Genomic DNA, 10,183 nt, shown 5'->3' with positions numbered 1-10,183 from the left:
TCTAGCTCCTGAGACCGGATGGGGAGGGAGACAGAGTCGGGAGGAGAAATAAAAAAGGAGTTATCCAAAGCGCAGGCTGCACAACATCTCACCTCCACTCCCTTCTCTAGCTAATGAGATTCCTCAGAGATCCCGTTTCTGCCCCGGGCTCAAGGGGTGGGTAAGGAGAGGGGCATGGGGCCTGCGCAGCCGCCACAGGATCTTCCCAGGACCCGGATACCAGCTCTCCCTCACGCGCACGGCTCGGGTCCCTTCGCCCTCCCCTCCCACCCCCTCCGCAGCATCCTTCATCAGCGCGCGCGCCAGACCCCAAGGGTGACTGCGAGGCTGGCCGAGGTTTTCCTTCCGCCCCGAAGTGGCTCCCTCCTGGCCGATGGCACACAAAGGAACTTTTAAAGTAGCCATGCGTGTCGGCGCTGCCTTATCAAATTCCTCCGTACGGGGGTCGCTCGCCCGGAATGCCTCAATATGAGAGCTGCCCGCGTGAAAATCATTAGCACAGGGAAAGCAACCTGTTCCCGAAAACGAAACCGCCGCGTTCTCCCATACTGGCTTTCCCAGAGCTTCCCGGACTGCGCTGACGAGACAGAACGCGAGCCCCAGAGAGAAATGCAACCCAGCCCTGGAAGGTGGGGCCGCAGGGCGGAGACCGCAGTCTCGGACTTTCGGGACATAAGCAGTTCGGGGTGCGTGCGGGGCCGGAGTCTCCTGCCCAACCCGCGTCCCCGCGGCGCCGCACACCTTAAGACACCGCTCGCCTCTGCAGCCGCCAGCGCGTGCGCTCACGCCGGTCGCGCCACGCCGGCCAGACCACCCCGGCCCACCCCGCGGTCATCCCCAGCCGCGGAAAGGCCAGACCGTGCCGGAATCGGACGTAGCGGGGTGGAGCGGAGCGCAGAGAAAAGGAGGGGGAAATGTAAGGGGGGACGCGAGACCGCCCCGGAGCCGAGGCCACCCCAAAGAGTAGAGCAGGAAGAATGACAGGGAGACAAGGAGGGGGTGGAGGAGGGAGGCGAAATACAGCCGGACTGGCCTTCTCGGGGCTGCTTTTCCAAATCGCCTGGGCTCATCGGAGATAACCATACTAAAATTAATACCCACACACAGACCGGGACTAGATAGCAGGAAAGAAGTCTCTGCCCGCCTGACTGCCGGCTCCCGCCCCTTTGCGCCAAGATAACTCGGAGATAAGGCTGTGCGCAGATAAGCGCTTCGGGGAGAGGAAAAGACACCAGAAGTCGGTCCGCGGTGTCCCGGGAACCTGGGTGCCTGCTGGGAGTGGAGAAGGTAGAAACCCTCGGAGCCGATCGCGGCCCGCAGAGGGCCGGAGAGCCGAGGCCGACGGGCCAGCGACGGGTGGGGGGTGCAGAGGAGGAAAGAGGAGAGATCGAGCAAGAGAGGAAGCAGCCGAACCTCGGGTGGGCGCTGCGCATGGAGAACAGCCGTGGCGGAGGGGGCTCCAGAGCGCTGAGAGAGGCCGAGGGCGCCGGCAGGCGAGCGCGAGTCCGGGGTCTGCGCGGTGTTGCTGGTGAATAAAAAGGAGAGAGGAGGCGCCTCTTACAGCTCTGCCGGAAAACTGCAGCCTGCGCTCCTGATTGGACTCACCGAGCCCTAAACAAACAGCGCTCGCCGAAGGGTGCCAGGCTGTGGGTCGGAACTGCGCTCTGTGAGCAGCTGGGCGCTGGAGGTGAAGAGGAGGAGGAAGAGGAGGAGGAGGGAACTAGGGGAGGAGAGAAAAGAGGGTGGGGAGGAGACGGCGGGCGGCGGGGGGAGGGGAGAGCGCCGCCCGGGCAGACAATGAGCCCCGCGCAGCCTGCGGGTGTGGGCTAAGCCGCGAGCACCGTCCTGGGAGTAGGGGCGAGTCCATCCAGGGGGCGCCGATCCCGGGGACGCCGGGGGAGGGGCGGAGGTGGCAGAACGCCTGACCTGGCTGGTGACCCACACCCATTCCTCCTCCCCCAGTTACACGCGCGCTCAAGGGGGCGGGGGGGGGGCGGCGATGGCGCTGGAGGAGTTGACCGTGCACAGCCCCACGCAGCCACCGCAGCGGGAGAGACGCGCCAGCTCCCTGGTCAGCGCGCCCCCCAGAATAAGGGGGGAAAGTGCTTTCCTCCGTGGGCCTTCCCCGCTCCTCCCTGCACATTAAATGAGCTTTTAGCTCCGCAGTTGTGTGTGACCGACCTTAAACTTTCCCGACCTCTTCTCGAGACCCTGAGGCTCCTGTCGTAGTGGCCGTCGGGGGTCTCGTCTCCTGTGATCTAGGAAAAAAGGAACTCGAGTGCCCAGCTCCCTATCTCTGCCCTGGTTTTTAGAAATGTACTAAATTCCTGGGAAGTTTCGGGAGGTTCACGTCAGCCCTCCCCAGCTAAACTACGGGAACTTTGGGGGTCATGGTGTACGTAAAGGTTAGTCCATGAAGTGTGCAGAATGGAAAAGGGTTTCCACGCCGGTCACCCCCGGAGGTGCTCTCCGAGTTTTGGTGTCCCGTTTGCTCTGAGCTTTCCCTGGAGAACTTCAGGTAAGTATCAGATAAGTCGTTGGAAAGAGGAGGGGGTCACCTTCCCTGGTCCCAGCGCGAAATACCGCTTCCCCACCCCCATCCTCACATACACACCCCTTCTTCGCTCCTTCCAAATGGTTATCACAACTGTGTACAAACTGATACGGTCCTTAGCCAGCAAAGGGACTGGAAATGAACGTCGCGGGGTTATCAGCGCCGATCTGTCAGCGGGGAGTCGCGCGGCCGCAGGTTCGTCCGCGGCAGGAGCCGTGATATATGTCTCGCTCCCTTTCTCTCACAAAAAGGATTTCTTCCGACAGATGTGACCCCAGAAGACTATCGAGAGAGAATTTTAACTAGGGCAGGAGCAGTTGTTTTGTGGTAATGGATTTTTACACTTTTTTTTTTAAGGTAAATCGAAGTAAATGATTTTCTAAAGGTCAGTCTCCCTGAAAGCGTTTGGGCTGTGTGTGTGTGTGTGTGTGTGTGTGTGTGTGTGTGTGTGTGTGTGTGTGTGTGCGTGTGTATGTTTCCAGTTGGGGAAGAGAGAGGAGCCTGAGCAGAGTTGAGCCGGGGTAGGTAGGGCCATAGTAAAATAGGGTTTCGAGAGATTGTGAGACCTCCTGGCTAAATGTATGTTTCCTCTCTATGTGACTGTGAGCTATGAACCTGTGAATCCTGGGGGACAAGGGGACAGGGCCTGGCAGAGCGGGGGAGGAAAGAGCGGAATCGAAGTCGGCGATTCTTTTTTTTTTTTCTTCTTCTTTTATCATTCTTCGTAGTAAATTGCTGCTAAACACTTTTGAATTTTAAATTGCTACCGAAAAGGTCCATAAACCGTTCTCATCCAATTTAGTCACTTTTATTACATTCCTCTTTGCCTCCCCCAATCACTGCGGCGGCTCCCAGTTTCAGCGTGGCCGCAATTCCGAAAAGGCTGAAGGTAGAAAACTCTGGAACGGAGACTGGCGACTGGAGCAGGATCCAGGGGCTTTAAAATTTAACCTGAGTTCGATCGAATGCGTCTACCAAAGCAGATAACCCGGCGTCTGCCGTCCACTTAACTCCGACCAGGGCTTCCAATGCCTTTCTTTTGTTTTTTACGCGAGTTCCGATCAAATTTTTACGTAGACTGAGTTTTGCAGAAGCTCCTTTGTAAGCCGTTACAGAAAGGTTGTGGGCATTTGATTTCCTTTGAGTCCAACTGTTCTTAAATATTTCTGAGGTTTGCTCTCAAAAGCAAAGTTTTCTTTTTAAAAATTCATATCTCAATGAGGTGATTTCTAATGAAGACAAGTTAACAAATAAATGAATCCTTTGGCTGAGTTGGAGTCCGGGCTGTGAACGGCCTCCAAGCCTGAGCCCCGAGGAGAACGAGCCCCCGGCGCGAACCTGATTCCTGCTGTGTGTGTGTTTCTTATATTTGCAATTACGTGGGTGACCGTGTGAATTTCCTTGGACAATAGTTGACCCCCAGGGACCGGCTTTTCCCGCCAATCCGCAGCAGCGGGGAGAGGGTGCGCTGGCCCCGGCACGGCTGAGACAGAGGTGAGCGGCAGGACGCAGACCAACTCCACAACGTGCGAGTTCTCAGGCTCGAGAAAGGACAAGGCATTTTACCCTCTAGATTCCCAATCAGTTTTGAACATTGCTTAAAACAAAGGTGGGGGCAGGGAGGTCATTGTTTGCTCTTTTGCAGGGTCACAAGTTGTTTTCTGGTTTTTTTAGACTGGTCTTGTTTCTCTTGTCAGTTAACAGAGAAATAAAACAAAACTGTTTGACCCGTGGAGTTTATTCAGACAGAATGCCACGTTGCCTGACTGTTCCAGTTTGCAGTTTTCCCAACGCATCAGCTTTGGCCTTGGGGACAACACCCCCGGGGCCCCGGGGAGCGGCACATTTTCAAAGCCACCCCCCAGGGACCCGAGGCCCGGCGCTCTGAGCTTCCTCTGAGCGCCCCAGCTGGTCCGGGAAGGCCGGGGGGATTAGGGGGGCGCAGAGGAAGAAGTGCACCCCAAGAGCTGGCGATGGCTCCCACCGTGCTTCAGGTAGACGGTCATGCTCTTAGAAGTTTTCTTCGTGTTTCCTTTCCTTTCTTTTTTTCCATTTCTTTCCCTAACGCCTCACTCTTTCTGGTGGACTTGCTAATCTGGAACGAAATTGTTTCTCTCGGGACTGTTGAGACCCAAGGAGTGGCCCCTCCGGAGCGAGCCTGCCTCCGCGAGCGGCCCTCCTCACCCTCGGAGGGGGGCGGGGTGCCTCCCGGGCGAGGCCTGTCCCCAGGGCTGATTTATTTGGGCCGCGCGCGCCACCCCGCTCTTCGCGACTCGAATCCAGCCCGAACCCAGCCGCCGATAGGGCAGGGGGCGGGGGCCTGGCGGCCAAACTGGAAGGGTGTTTGGGAGCCCAGTTGTGCGCCGCTTCTGGACGAGCCGCGAGGCCCCGACGAGGACCCGCGTCTTCCGAGGATCCGCCTTTACGCCCGCAAACTTAAGCTCATCCTCTTATCATTTCACCAAGCTCCTGGGTGCTCCAGCGACGTTTCAGGAAGAAAAAGAAAACATACGATTTCTGACTTTAAAGCATAGGTTTTAACTTGAGAGGTTTTTTTGTTGTTGTTGTTTTTAACCAGATTTATGGGGACTTCTCGCTTGTACCATATTTCTTCCCGTCCCGGGGACGCTTTGGCCAAAGGACACTTGGTCACCTCGGCGTCCTCCACCCCCGCCAGCGCCCGGGCCCACTAGCCGGGTCGGGGCGGCGCGTTCTCCGATTCAACTCGGTGGCTGTCACTCCGACGCAGGCCATCGCCCAGGGCCCTGACAGTGGTTGGGGGGGGGGGGGGGGGGGCGTTGTCGTTGTTTTGTTTTTTAATTCTCGAAAATCCCAAAATACTCCTTAGAAATGTCAGGTGGTGACGGCGGAAGCGCGGGACGTGCGCAGCCTAGAGGTTGCCCCAACCGCGTGCCCCGGCTCCCCACCCCCTGCCCGCCGCTGGTCCCCGGACTCAGGAAGGCGCAGCGCCCACGCCGGACCCCGGGCGGCCGCGATCGCGGCCCCGCAGCCCCGCGCCGACCCCGCGCGCCGCCGGCGGCCGCCAGCGCGGCGCGGAGGTGGGCTCGCGGCGGCGGCGCGCGAAAGGTCACCGCGGTGGCATTCCTCTCCGCGCGCTGTTTACGTGACTTAATGTACTTCATCCGCCGCGGGTAAGTTAGGGCCGCGATAAGGAGGCGGCCGGAGGAGGGTCGCTGTAAAAGCCCCACGCTGGGCGCCTTCCAGCCCTCCCCTCATCCATTAACCTTTTTACTTTCTTCTTCCCTCTCTCTTTTAAAGCTTGTTATCTAGGCCACCCAATGACCGACGAAAGATTTTCCCTCCCTGCTTCTCCCAAGGCCGCTTTAAACCAAATAAATTTAGCTATTAAGGGCCAAGATGCCTGACAAAAGATCGAAAGGTGTCTTTCCGTGATCGCTTAAAGAAGCGAAGGAGAAGCTTGTGGCTCTCGGATCCCGATAAGACATTCCACACCGGCGCCGGCCTCCCTCCCCGAGGCCTGCTTGCGTCCCGACACGCTGAGAACCCCACTTGGTGGCCCCAATCTCGGATGGCCGCCAAGTGGGGAGTGCCAAGCCCTGGGGTCCCGGGAGCCGGGGACTCCAGGCCGGAGCTGGACTCCCCAAACAGCCCCCCTGCACTAGGCAAAAAACTAAACCGAACTCAGTGGGACCCATATTACCTCCCATTTGGATTATTTTCTGATACTGAATAATACTACCAAGCCAAATCACCCCTAACCTCGCGCCCCGCTCCCCGCGGTTTGCCGAGCTAGGGGCAGTGTTACTCCCCATCTCTGGTCGTCCGAAGCAGACCTTTTGAACCCCAGTCAGAACGTGGTGGGTGGAAGGAAGCCACCGGCGTCGGGATCATACAGAGGCTAATGGGGAGGGTGTGGACCCGCAGAATAACAGTGTCCAGGTTGGAGGCAGCAGTCCAAATACTCAGCCATCCTCAAGTTGAGTTTGGTTATGAAGTGTGGTATTTATTAGTAGTACTATTAATTACTACAGGCTTCACTACATAAAGCCTCGGGCTACCAGCTGGGCTGAGGCCCTGACCCTGGAGTAATCCCTTCCCTCTCACCAAAGGTGAAGCAAAAAATAATCCAGTTTCCTGATCCAGGACTGAGAAGTGGGCTTGGGGAGTCAGATGCCATGTTTTCAGTTTCCTGCACAGAGCTGCTGCTTCTCCCCTTAAGTAGATGGAGCATCCTCCATACTCCAGGCCCACTTAAGCCTTTTCTACCACTTTGAAATACGGCAGGATAAGAAACTGGGGGTAATAGATGAGGCCACTCTTGGCTTCGCTGCTATGGGGCTTCTTCCCACATCTTCTGCCTTTCCCATCTGTTCTTCTCTGGCAACATCAGAGACAGGACTCTGAATTCCAAAAGGCAATCCAGTATCTTCAGTGTCTGTCTGTCCTCTCATGCTGGGCCCCAGAAGTTAAAAATGTCTTTCTTCTCACTTCTCCCTCCAAATAAGGTGAAGTCCCAAATCATTCACCTTAGCTAATCCTAACCTCTTACCCAGCCTCTGGAGGTGAGAAAAATCAGAGCATCAGAGGGAAAGGGACCATTTATGCTCTCAAGAAGGTGAGAGCGATGCAGAAATTTCCATCCCACTAGACAGGCAAAATCTGGGCTTTCTCTGGGCTTTGCAGGTATCACTAAGTGTTTAGACAATGCCCATTCCAGGGTCAGGGTGCAGATGCCACTGCCCCAGAGCTGTTTCAGCTCAGAGACATTTGTGACTGGTTTCCTAGTGGGGCAGGGGGCATTGGGGAAGCAGAAAAAATGAGATGATAGGCTTTTGGTGATTTGCTAAGTGACTAATGTCCTCCTTGAATCAAAGAAAAAAAAAGTGCCCAAGAAATTTTTTTTAAAAATTTACTGCGTTTGCCATCCAGAAATATGACCCCTCCAACTGTGTTGCAAATATGCAGAGAATTAGGACCAAAAGGCTGTCTACTCACATGCAGTCCTCCAGTTTCCTGCACTTGCCCGACAGTACAGAGTATGCACTGCACAAAGAAGAACTAGAAGAGGTAGCTACTAGTTTTGAAGTGTTTACAGTCTGGAAGGTTTGCAGTTCTGTAGAGCCGGTTAGGCAAAGTACCATAGACAACTTTCAAGATGGAGGGAGATGTCTGAGTCTTTTTTCTTTCTCTAGAAAAGTATCCATGCTCGGATTTTCCTCTAGGCTTCACAATGAGCTTATTAAAAGGGGAGGGTGGTGTTCTAGCTCAAACACTAGGGAATTCCTAGGAGCCCCGACTCTGGGCCAACCTTCCTGGGTTTGAATCATGACCCCACCCCTTCCTAGCTGAGAGACCAAGACAAATTGCCTAACCTCTCTGCTTCAGTTTCCTCATCTTTAAAATGGGGTTGATAAAAGTACCTCCCTTACAGGATCATTGAGAGGATTAAAAGCGTCTTATGTATCAAGGGCTAAGAGTAACCAGCATATCGTAAGCACTGTGTAAGCATGAACCGTTTTTACCAATATTTATATTGTAATAGACTCACACCTACTACATCAGATTTCAATTTTTTGGGAGACCCACGTATCCCCCAGAGCTAAATTAACTCCCAGGAAAGAACTTCTTTGAGCACTCATTCAACTTTGAGACCTGCCATTCACCAGAGGTCTTGGGCTTTTTCTATGTACCAGCAGTGAGGACTTTATTTATCGCATTATGGTAGGAAAGGATGATGGGGGAGACAAGTGTAGATCTACTTTTTTTGGTTCCTTTGAAGAGGAAAAATTCCTTGTTCCCCTTGCAAATGCCAGCGGCAGACTACAGGACAAAGATAATAATCTTAAGGCTTGTCCTCTGCTCTGAGAAAAGAACTCCGGTCCTCAGAAGCACCCCCCTCCCTGGAAGCTTCTTTCTGGCAGGAGATAGGAGTGAATTAACAGATGGGGCCATGAAGGAGGGCAACCTTGAGGACTGGCGTTAGATATAAGGGAGAAAAAAGAATTAATTAAATTGACCTGGTCATCTAACTACTCTCATGCTTTTTGCCTTTCAATTTGGTATTGCTGTTTATGCAGGAGACTTATTCTACATTAATCACATTTTGTTAAGGAATAAAAAAATAAATAAAGTTCTGTGAGAAGCTAGGGGACCCAGTATCGATAGAGGAAAATCTAGACCATTCCAGACTTTTTCCAATTGATTTTCTTTCTTTCTGTTTTTCTTTTTCTTATAGCATCCCATCTTCTAAAACAAGATCTAAGCTGCAATACGAAAACTTAAAAAAGAATCCATGGTATATAACAAAGAATACTGTTCTCTAGATAAGATGATGGGGAAAGAGCTTTGTTTTTCAGGAGGCAAAGTCTGGAGGGAACATAAAAGTCTCCCACATTGTGCAGGTTTCCAGCCACGTTTGTGCCCAGAGCCTGTTTTTCTCTTTCTCTGACAGTCGTGATCTTCTCTCCATTTGATTTACTGAGTGCTGTCATTTCTCTGCTCTTTACTTTCACAATCACACATTCAAACCTGATAAAGTTCAAGACCCTGAATACTTGCAGCTTTCCCAGATTTACAGTCCTGTTGCCCCCCACCCCAGCCAGTGGTCCCCCGGCTGATTGAATCCTCATGGACAAAAGCCATGGTGGATCAGCAGAAAGCCAGCAGGTCCACAAGGGCTGGATCTCCAGAGAACGATATCCCCCATGTCAACTCTGTTAGTCAAAGCGAACCTTGGTAGCTTCCTCCCCCTAAAAAGTGATGTCAACATTCTGTCATTTTAGTTCCAACTTCCAGTTTGTAACCTGCCTGTGGGTAGGGACAGGAACGGTAACTTGCAAATTTTACAGTTGGTGAGAATTGGATGTAAAATCCTGGTCAGCTTACATGATTTTCCTGGATCTACTAAACAGCCTTATGATCGAGGACAAGCCACTTAACCTCTCAGTGCCTCAGTTGCTCCATCCATAAAGTGGTAGAAATATTACTTTCTACAAACATTAATCACAAACCAATGACTTGAGTCCTCCTCCCTGTGTGTAGCTCTGTCAGGGCCCCAGTAAGACCACTAACACCTGTCTGATCTGGCTGTTTGGATTCTCCCAGGTTAAATACAAACCTACAAGTTAATCTAAATACTATACCAATGGGCTAAACAAAAGGAATGATTCATCTCCAAAGACTGATCAGTTAAATTAGGCTCAAATTTTCAAACCGCTGAAATGTCTTATGATGGAAGATGCTATCTAAATAATCTATTCTTTGCCTATAAATATGTCATAAGTCAACTAAATCACAGAACAGTGACAAAAAGCCATCAGTGACCATAAATGTCCTTATTTCCAGTATGGTGACTATATGGGGACTTCATATTTATGACATAAGTAATTATTTTACATGATTTAATGTTTTCATTTATCTTGAACTATCAGAATTTTCTAGTAAGGTAAGCAGAGATTTAAGTAGGTTTTTTTTAAATCATTGTTCCAAATCCATGAATTAAAAAGGTGTGATTTCCCCCCCCTCCTTTTTTTTCATATTCTAGAAAGCTAAACTGTCATAATATCTAAGAGGAAAATTGTATTCACCTGTTAGGAAAGAAGCTGAATTATTCCCTACCTTCTTCAGAAGGCATATTTTTAATGTAAC

The sequence above is a fragment of the Hyperoodon ampullatus genome, assembly GCF_949752795.1.
Source record: "Hyperoodon ampullatus genome assembly, chromosome: 13".
Classification (NCBI taxonomy): Eukaryota; Metazoa; Chordata; class Mammalia; order Artiodactyla; family Ziphiidae; genus Hyperoodon; species Hyperoodon ampullatus.
Note: the sequence above shows the minus strand (reverse complement) of the source record.